The sequence below is a fragment of the Conger conger genome, chromosome 17 (assembly GCF_963514075.1).
Source record: "Conger conger chromosome 17, fConCon1.1, whole genome shotgun sequence".
Classification (NCBI taxonomy): domain Eukaryota; kingdom Metazoa; phylum Chordata; class Actinopteri; order Anguilliformes; family Congridae; genus Conger; species Conger conger.
In genome coordinates this window covers 30,966,985-30,975,734 of record NC_083776.1, presented here as the reverse complement: position 1 = coordinate 30,975,734, position 8,750 = coordinate 30,966,985, and positions in this window count along the sequence as shown.

The window sequence follows — 8,750 nt, the reverse complement described above, 5'->3', positions numbered from 1 at the left end:
AGAGCAAGAAGGAAATAATTGAGTTCATTGCATGCCAACATTACAATCTTATATCTGCTTTATGATGCTAAATCTACCCCTATGTATATCTTACAAATCACCCAAGATTACAATTAAAAATTCTGGAATAAGTATAGTCTGTATCCCGATTCCAGAATTCCTTGTTTGCCAATTTAGAGGCCTATATTCACCCAATAAGAAGAGAAACAACAAGTATGTCAGTGGTGAGCAGGATAACCCAGTGTCATTTCGTGATATGCATTATATTTTTATTCCAAAATTTCAGATGAGTCATGTGAATATTTTTAATTGGCATGAGTCTCAGGAGTGATCCCAACCTACAAGTCTGGCTTCTAATCCTGACATTAGCGAATAGGTCTTTTCTGGTAATGAGGAGCGTCCAACAGAATTTCTGAGCCGTGAGCCCTCTTTGACCGACCTCAGAATCTCCCAGTCAAGTCATGCATCCGCAGGCCAGAGATGACAGCTGCTATTCAGCCAGGGCCCAGCGTTTCTCTTGGATTTCTTCATCAGGCCTGGGGACTGTGATGCTGTTGTCTTAGTGCCTTCATTTGAGCTTCTGCGATGAATGACAAAAAAATCAGGAACAAGGCTGCAGGGCGACTTAACCCGTTCAGGCACTTTTGTGTGTGTGTGTGTGTGTGTGTGTGTGTGTGTGTGTGAGTGTGTGTGAGTGTGTGAATGTGTGTGAGTGTGTGTGAGTGTGTGAATGTGTGTGAGTGTGTGTGTGTGATGAGCCCCACTGTCTGGCATCGAACCCAGGCCATGCCAGTGCTGACTGTGTCACATAAAAATGGCCTTCATGACATCCAGGCATGGAAGTGACTCAGTTGGCTGGGACAGCCATTTCTGATTGCTCATCAGTGACCCCAGCTGGCCAAAGGGATGGGATTCAGTCTTATGAGCCTGCCTCCAGCTCATATCTGGTCAGGACTGCATCAGGAACCATGTATTTTTTTGATAATGCAGGATGCAGTGATGAAGGTAGCTGCCAAGTATGATTGGGAATTTCAAAGTGGGAGGAAAATGAGCATTTAAAGAACAATACACACAGCCATGTCAAATTGAGCTGAGCAGAGTAGTGATAGACACGCAGAGCAGAAAGTTTAGATGCAAATGCATTCTTATGGACCACAAGTGAGTTGCTTTGCTGGGAATTCAGACTAAAAACATCATAATTATTACTGTATGGCTCAGAAGTGTGGGCGTGCATTAGCATTATTTTAAACATTGCTGACGTATTCAAGGGTTCATCAGGTTAAATGCATCTGCAGTGATTACATTTGAAGCTAATTCAAGTGGTGAATAAAGATGTAGGACATCTTGAGGTAGGCGCGCAAAAAGAAGGACGTGGCATTCTCAAAGTATGCACTGACGATAGCATTCAAGGTGATGCAAATTTGCTCAAAACTGATGCCAATATCACTCCCTGAGTGAAGTCAGTAATGATGACAGTCCCCAGCACAAGAGAGCATCCAAACAAGGAAATAAGCCACTGTTTTCATTTCAGTTTTCTTTTTGTTTCAGCCATCCTCTTGGGCAGAAAGATTAAATAACACACAGTAAGTTGGTGTGGCCACATTGTGCCTCTAAACTAGAGGGTCAAGGAGGGCACAGACACCATTTATGTGAGTTTTGTGAGCTGCCTTCTTTGATGTAAAGACAGTGCCATGAGATCACATGATAAAAGGAAGCCAACATCCCGGTCAGCATCATCAAGCATACAATCCATTCATATTTAGCCATCACAGAGGCAAAGCAGCATGTCAATGAGCATCAGTGAGTTCCCAGGAGACTATCCTGTCGCTGAAAAAAAATGTTTGCAGTGACACCTAAAAACCTATTGCAGTCCCCATAACTTTTTTTTACTTTTTAAAACTTGTCTTGTGGTTGTTTTTCTGCTCATTCTGTTCCCCTCCATGTTCTGGGTGAGCAGCTCAAAGCAAACATCAGATAGAGATCTACAGTATGTATTGCTTTTTGCAGTCGACAGCAGTGTTGTTAAAAAAAAAAAAGTTATTTTATATCTGTTTGGCTTGTTTTCAGTAGGATAAGATCCTTCAACAGAGTATATAGTGTGTCAGGTTTTTCTCTCTCTTACACCCTTCCCCTTCCTTCCCTCCTTCTCCCATTCCCGCCACACTGCTGCAGTTTCATTCCTCCAAGCGAATGCACCTACAACGTGCTACTAATTTACATGTGCTCAGGGTTCAAGTTAAGAACACACACACACACACACACACACACACACACACACACACACACACACACACACACAGCAGCCATGACAGTAGGTTCTGGGCACCATCACTTGCACTGTAATACAGTGACCGCCTGATGTGCGTTCAAAATGGTGAACACTCCCGGGAAACTATGTTCACAGTAAACACTGTTGAACTATTTTAAATGAACATTCCATTCAGTTCCCCACCGAAGCCTTTTTAATAGATATGGACTTGACTTTTTAGGTTTAAAATGCTAGCCAGAGGGTGGATAAGCTGCTTTTTTATATTACAAATATTACATTGATTAAAGTGTATTGTAACCGCCAAATTATATATAGATTATTATATTATTATATTATATATTATTTATATTATTCTCTCGGCATCTTCCCCATTGGCAGCCATTTTTGTTTGCTACACACTAGCTACCTTTTCAACCTGTTAGCTAAAATTACAGCAAGTGACATTAAAATGACAGAAAAAAAAGTCAGACCTACCCTGTCCTTATTTTTCATTATTTGTATAAACCTTTATGTATGTCTATATATATATATTAAATATGAAGGACCATTCATAGAAAGTATAAGCCTTGTTTAGGACAGTTGCCAAATTTCATGGGTATCAGCAAAACAAACTAAACATCTGCACTGCAGACTTCAATAAGAGCTTAATATTAAGTAATAAGTTACAAAAGAATTAAAGACAAAATCTGAGAATTAAAATATATATTTTCAGGTTCATTGCAGAGGAGATTTTGAGAATAGTATTGGCTGGTGTTGGTGTCTAGTAACAAGGCTGAAATTTAAGGGGTAGAATTTCTCTGGTCACAGGCAGTAATGTCTCTAGTAATAGACAGAGATATAAAGGATGGGAGGTTTCTCCAGTAAGTCAGAGACCTATTGGCCATTATTTTTCATTTTCATTCTCCATACACAAACTCCCCTGCTCTACCATTATATTGAAACAGAGCACACCCTCAAGACCACTTCTTAAATTTATTGGGCTCACCGCAAAACTGTTATTGTCTGTAGGGTTTATTTATTTATATCATTAATGTAGTCAGCATTATCTGTGTGTACTCTTATCTGTGAAACATAGTGTGTTGTTTATAACTGTGCTTAATATCTGAACATCTTATCAGTCAGCCAATGTGCATCTCTAGCTGAAACTCATCTGAGCTGAAGCCACTGGTGAGCGTGCAATAACCAGATCTTCCCCTTTCACAGACGTTTCATTTCCAGAGCACTTCATGCACAGCAGTTCCTCTGGAGCTGTGACTGTCTAAAGCCATGTTATTTCACTTAGCTTAAGATGGCCGTCACAAATGAGCATTGCCTTTGCGTCTTTGGTTTGTGTAGACAGGGAACTACTGCTCTGATGCTAGGGCTACCGACCGAAACCCCAGGGTTGAGTCATGTTTGCTGAGGGGACCCAGGGGAAGAGCCTGTATTTAAGTGCATTGTGTCTAGATGATGGAAGACAATTGATGAGAAAATCTGTGATCCACAAAGGCTCCTTTGATAAGTTATTTAGTTCCAAAAAGTGTCTACATTGTTTGAATTCTGAACTAAAATAGAAAGCTAAAATCTAATAAAACTGTAAATAAGACATGAGCGAGGGCATTCTGGGAGTTTGTGTTCTGCTAGGTCAGAGGGATGACTTCCATGCCACTGCACACTTTGTAAGCAAACTATTGGGCATCCAACAGTTCAGCTGAAAGATATCTCAGATGTAAATGCAACCTCTGAGTAGGAGTACTGATCTTGGATTAGATTTCCCCTGCTAATATCTTAACCTTATGCATTATGAACAAAAAGGCAAAGCTGAACCTAGATCATGAGCAGTCCTGCTGTTACATTTCTTTAACAGTGGCATAGATGATTGCCTACAGCTCTTGGCAAAGGGTGAGGCCTCAAGTCAATGAATGTGTACCTGACCTGGATTGCTTCAGTAAATATCTAGCTACATAAATGTATTGCACATAAATTAATTTAAGCTGTGTTGCTTTGGATAAGGAAATATGCTAAATTGCTAAAATAATTTGAAATGCTAAATGTTGGGGCACTTGTGGCAAACTGGTTGCTTTTCACCGTACTAGTCATATTTGTATTCAAATCAAGTAACGAATATGAGTCAAAATGGCAACAATTATTTCATGACTTTTGTTTTAAATATATTGAGTGATAAAACAACATCGTCGTTCAATTAGTGAAGTTCCTATTTGAAGTCAGTGCAAGTATTTTTTCATGATTCAAGTTAAATATTATTTTGCATACCCCTTACATTTGATGAGGTGCATGGAGTCTGACTCATGGACATGACAGGGTTAAGGTAATGATGTAATCCTTTGAGATGCTCTACCAAGCTTACACCTGCCTCTGAGTTGCCGTGTGCTTGCTGTGGTATTGGACTTTTTACTGAAATGTTTTTTCAGCAAGTAAAATTTTAATCTGATGCCTGACTGGTGCACATGAAACACTTCCACATTTTCTTCCTGATAAGCCCCATGGATAAGTTTGCTGTATGTTTTGGGTCATTGTCTTGTACCAATATAAACCTCCATCCAATGAGTTTGGTGGCATGAATATTACTAGATAATATGTTTCTTTATTATTTTGCTGCCATCACTACATCAATAAACACTCTTGAGCTGGTTCTAGATAAAGCCCTCCAGGCCCACGCCTCACTCTGCCTCCACCATGCTTGACAGATGAAGCAGTACTATACTGCCGCAGGTCCAGAGCAGTCCCTCTCTTTCTCCAAAATCTCACCCTGGTATAGGTTTATCTTTGTCTCATCTGTCCCACACGCCTTCCAAAACACATCTTTTTTTTCTTTTTTTTTTCTTCCAATCTCTCTGCTCTTGGCACTGATAGAGGTTTACATCTGGAAGTGCAGTCTCTAATTTGCCTCTCTCAGTCCTCTGTACTCAGTGTCCTGTGACACTTTCACCCCAATGTATGGATATCATTAGCAATTTCTCAAGCTGACAATATATATTTTTTTTTTCACAGCTCTTATAATCATCCTGTTATCACTTTCTGCTGTCTTCCTTGGATGGCCTGATCGCTGGTGATTCATGAGTCCTCCAGTAATTAGTTTCTTCTTGATAACACTCTATACTGTTGACTTTGAAGTACACAAACTTTCTGCAATAGCTTGCAATAATTGATTTTTTCTTTTCTTTCATCCTCAAAATAGCTTTCTTGGTTGTCATACTCAGTTCTCAGGGCCTCATCTGCAGTTTTCGTGTAGGCTCTACAAAGGATATTATTCATGCCTGGACATTCACAGATGGCCATTTATAAATGATATTGTAAAACCCCACAGCTAACCCAATGACGGAATTTAGCGGGGGCCGAAGGGGGTTTTGCGTGCTTGTCCTTCTGGCGTTGCTGGGAGAACATTAGTTGGGTTAATTATTATCCTCCGTACAAGAACAGAGCACAATTAGAATTTTAAGAATATACTGGGTCCGTTGCCATGGGTAGGATATGGATTGACCTGCCCCATATCCCGCTTATAGCTGGCCAGAAACGGATCAGTACAATTCTTAATATTCTCCGTTCTCAAACGGGGCCGTATTGTACGCTTAGTGGTTACTATAGTTTTACTCGTTTATCTGACTCCATTTAAAATATAATTTAGAAATTTGGGTTTGCAATTTACGCGGACCTCGGGAGTGATTACATTCAACTTGTACCTGCGCCACCATTACTCAATAGATGCTCCCGGGATTAGCATTACTGCTGAAATCTCAGTTCGGTGGAGAACTCAGAGGCTGCGGGTCCAGTCAACACAATACATGCAAACCTGCCATGATAGTTGCGAGCCCAGGTTGGCGTAGCATTAACTGGGCTCCTTCGAGCTTATTTGGCAGGAACCAGCGTCGTAACGCCCAAGGGTTCCCTTCGCACCAAATCACAAGAGCCATGCGTCACCCGACCCTTTAAGGGACAGAAATTGCTGGCCGCACAGCTTAGAACTACCACAGGTGTACCGCCCCGCCGATCGGTCGGTCTTCGGCCACCATTTCCCCCTGAGTATTCAGTTGTAACTTAGGCTGAAAAGGTACAAGATGAATTAGAGTCATGGAGATCACGCAAGTTCCAAACAAAATAGTTTATTCGCAGACAGGTAGGGTATTAGCTTTAGAATATCACAATCAAGTATAAAATACACAAATTAAGAATAGAGATAGAGTAAATAATCATACCTAGCCTGCTTGGACTACACACAAACACAGAGTATAGAATATGCCGTATGGAAAGTCGAATACGATCTTCCTGATACTTACATACACGTACAATATGCTGTGTGGGAAGTCGAATACGATCTTCCACTGCTACACATACATACATACATACATACATACACAAGACATGTTGTGTGGGAAGTCGAATACGATCTTCCCAGATTGGTCTGTCTCCCTTGCTTTTATGCCAAATCATACGTTTGAAACCAGGCGGCAGTGCCATAAATCAACCTGGAGGGGTGGTCAAATCTGGAATTTAGACCCCCACCGTTGGGGGTTGTTCAGTAGGGAAAATGAGATGATTCCCAAGAGAGGACGTGTAGGTTTTCCCTTGGGATACTGAAACTATAGTTTATTAAATTCCATTTGGTATGAAATGTATCTCATCCGATTCCTTGATTTTATCAGATCACATCCATACCAAACAGATTACCCTTATGTTTTATTATGTTGCAGTTATCATGAAACTTCCCTCCTGATTATCGATTTTACATGCAATTCCTGTTACCATTACATAAGACTTAATGCAATAATACAAGGATCACATGGGCAATGTTTTCAAGGTGTTACCGGGTCTATTTACTATCTTAATAGCAGTTTTGAATATAAGAGAGCAGTCACCGGTGTAATGACAGCAGTGCCCAAATGAGGGCACTGTGGCATTGTCCGGAGTCTTCCCCCTTGGAAGTGACCAGGTATGGGGTCACAGGGAGGTCACCAATGTTCTGGAGGATTCTTTTCCCATGACCCAACTGGCCTTGGACCACTCATACATCTTAACTCCCCAACAGGTAGTCTAAACAACATTGGAACCCCAGCTCTCAGGCCCCTCACACATGGCAGCCCTTCCTGACCTTAACCACCATGCTACAGGCCGCCCCATCATATCTATGAATGCTGTAGTTCATGATAACTGCATTATGCTGTAAATATGTTTTTGTGCCTCTCATGGTAATATACCTTTTGGATAAACCTGATTTGGGTGAATGAAAGGAAAGGAGACATTCCAGACTGTTTGGTTTCTTCTCCTTATCTCCGAAATCCAGGCCTTAGTTCTTGACCCTAAAAGTGAGTCACCCATCTATAATTTACAGCCAGGCCCACCAGGCAGGGGGCTAAAACACATGGCTTCTACAGAGACAGCTTTTGCCCAGTTTCCCCTCGGCTCCTGAATAGTTGTGATATCAAAGGTAGACTGTTACAAAAACTAGACCATTACACCAGTCACACTGAACCAATCAGAATAACACCAAACATCACTATATTCTGACCTGGGATTATCATGAAACATCTTTATACCATCTCCAATATTCCTGTTCTGGAATGTGAGAAAGGAAGGTGCCTCTAAGAATCCTTCTCTAGCTCTCCCCCACAGACATGTGTGCCAACGGTGGGGGCTAACAATGTATGCTCCAGGAGGGGGAAGTCAGCAAGCTGACCAGCGCATGAGACCAAATGTTACTTATGACTGGCTTACAATATGGTAACCCTGTGAAATTTGTCCCAATACTTATGCTGACTTGGAATTGGGGAACAGCAGAAACTCACTGAATGGCATTGTTGTAAAATAGTTCAATGTGTTTTTAATTAGTAGAGGAAACATAACCAAATGTCTAAATACATTTTCTATGTTTTATTTTATTTTTTCTGTTCAATTTGTAAATTACTGAAAACTAGGTTAGCATGTACGTATTTGTAAATCAAATATTGATTTCTTTCAGGTCCACGGGGCTCATGCAAGGTTCCTAAACTGAAGTAAAGACGTTTTGTAAATCACACATACGCACATTGTATTTATAAATTACAATTCCATAAATCATAAATAATTACGCTTGTAAATGGCAGTAAAACTATGCTAAATAAAGACATTTTAATTGGAGTGAAACAAAAGGGAACACAATGGAATAACTAAAGAATGCATTGCTGAAGTGCTGCTGATGATGGTGCAGGCAAGAGCACAACTATTGTTTGGTCCCATCAGTAGTCGGCCTACTGTATCCAGCAAAATAAAATATCTTGCTTCACAACCTGTGACAGGTTGGCTCTGGGTAAACATCATCGACTCATCCTCATGTGCCGGCAAATCTGCCCAGTTTCTAAAAACACGCTCGCAGTATATTGCTCCATTCGTGAAGTTCCAACACCACTATCGCAACAATGGGTTTTTTTGATGGTGAACAGATTTGAATTCATCACAAAAAACGATGTTTTAAGTGATGAAAGTAATGTAAGCCAGTCATAAGTAACAT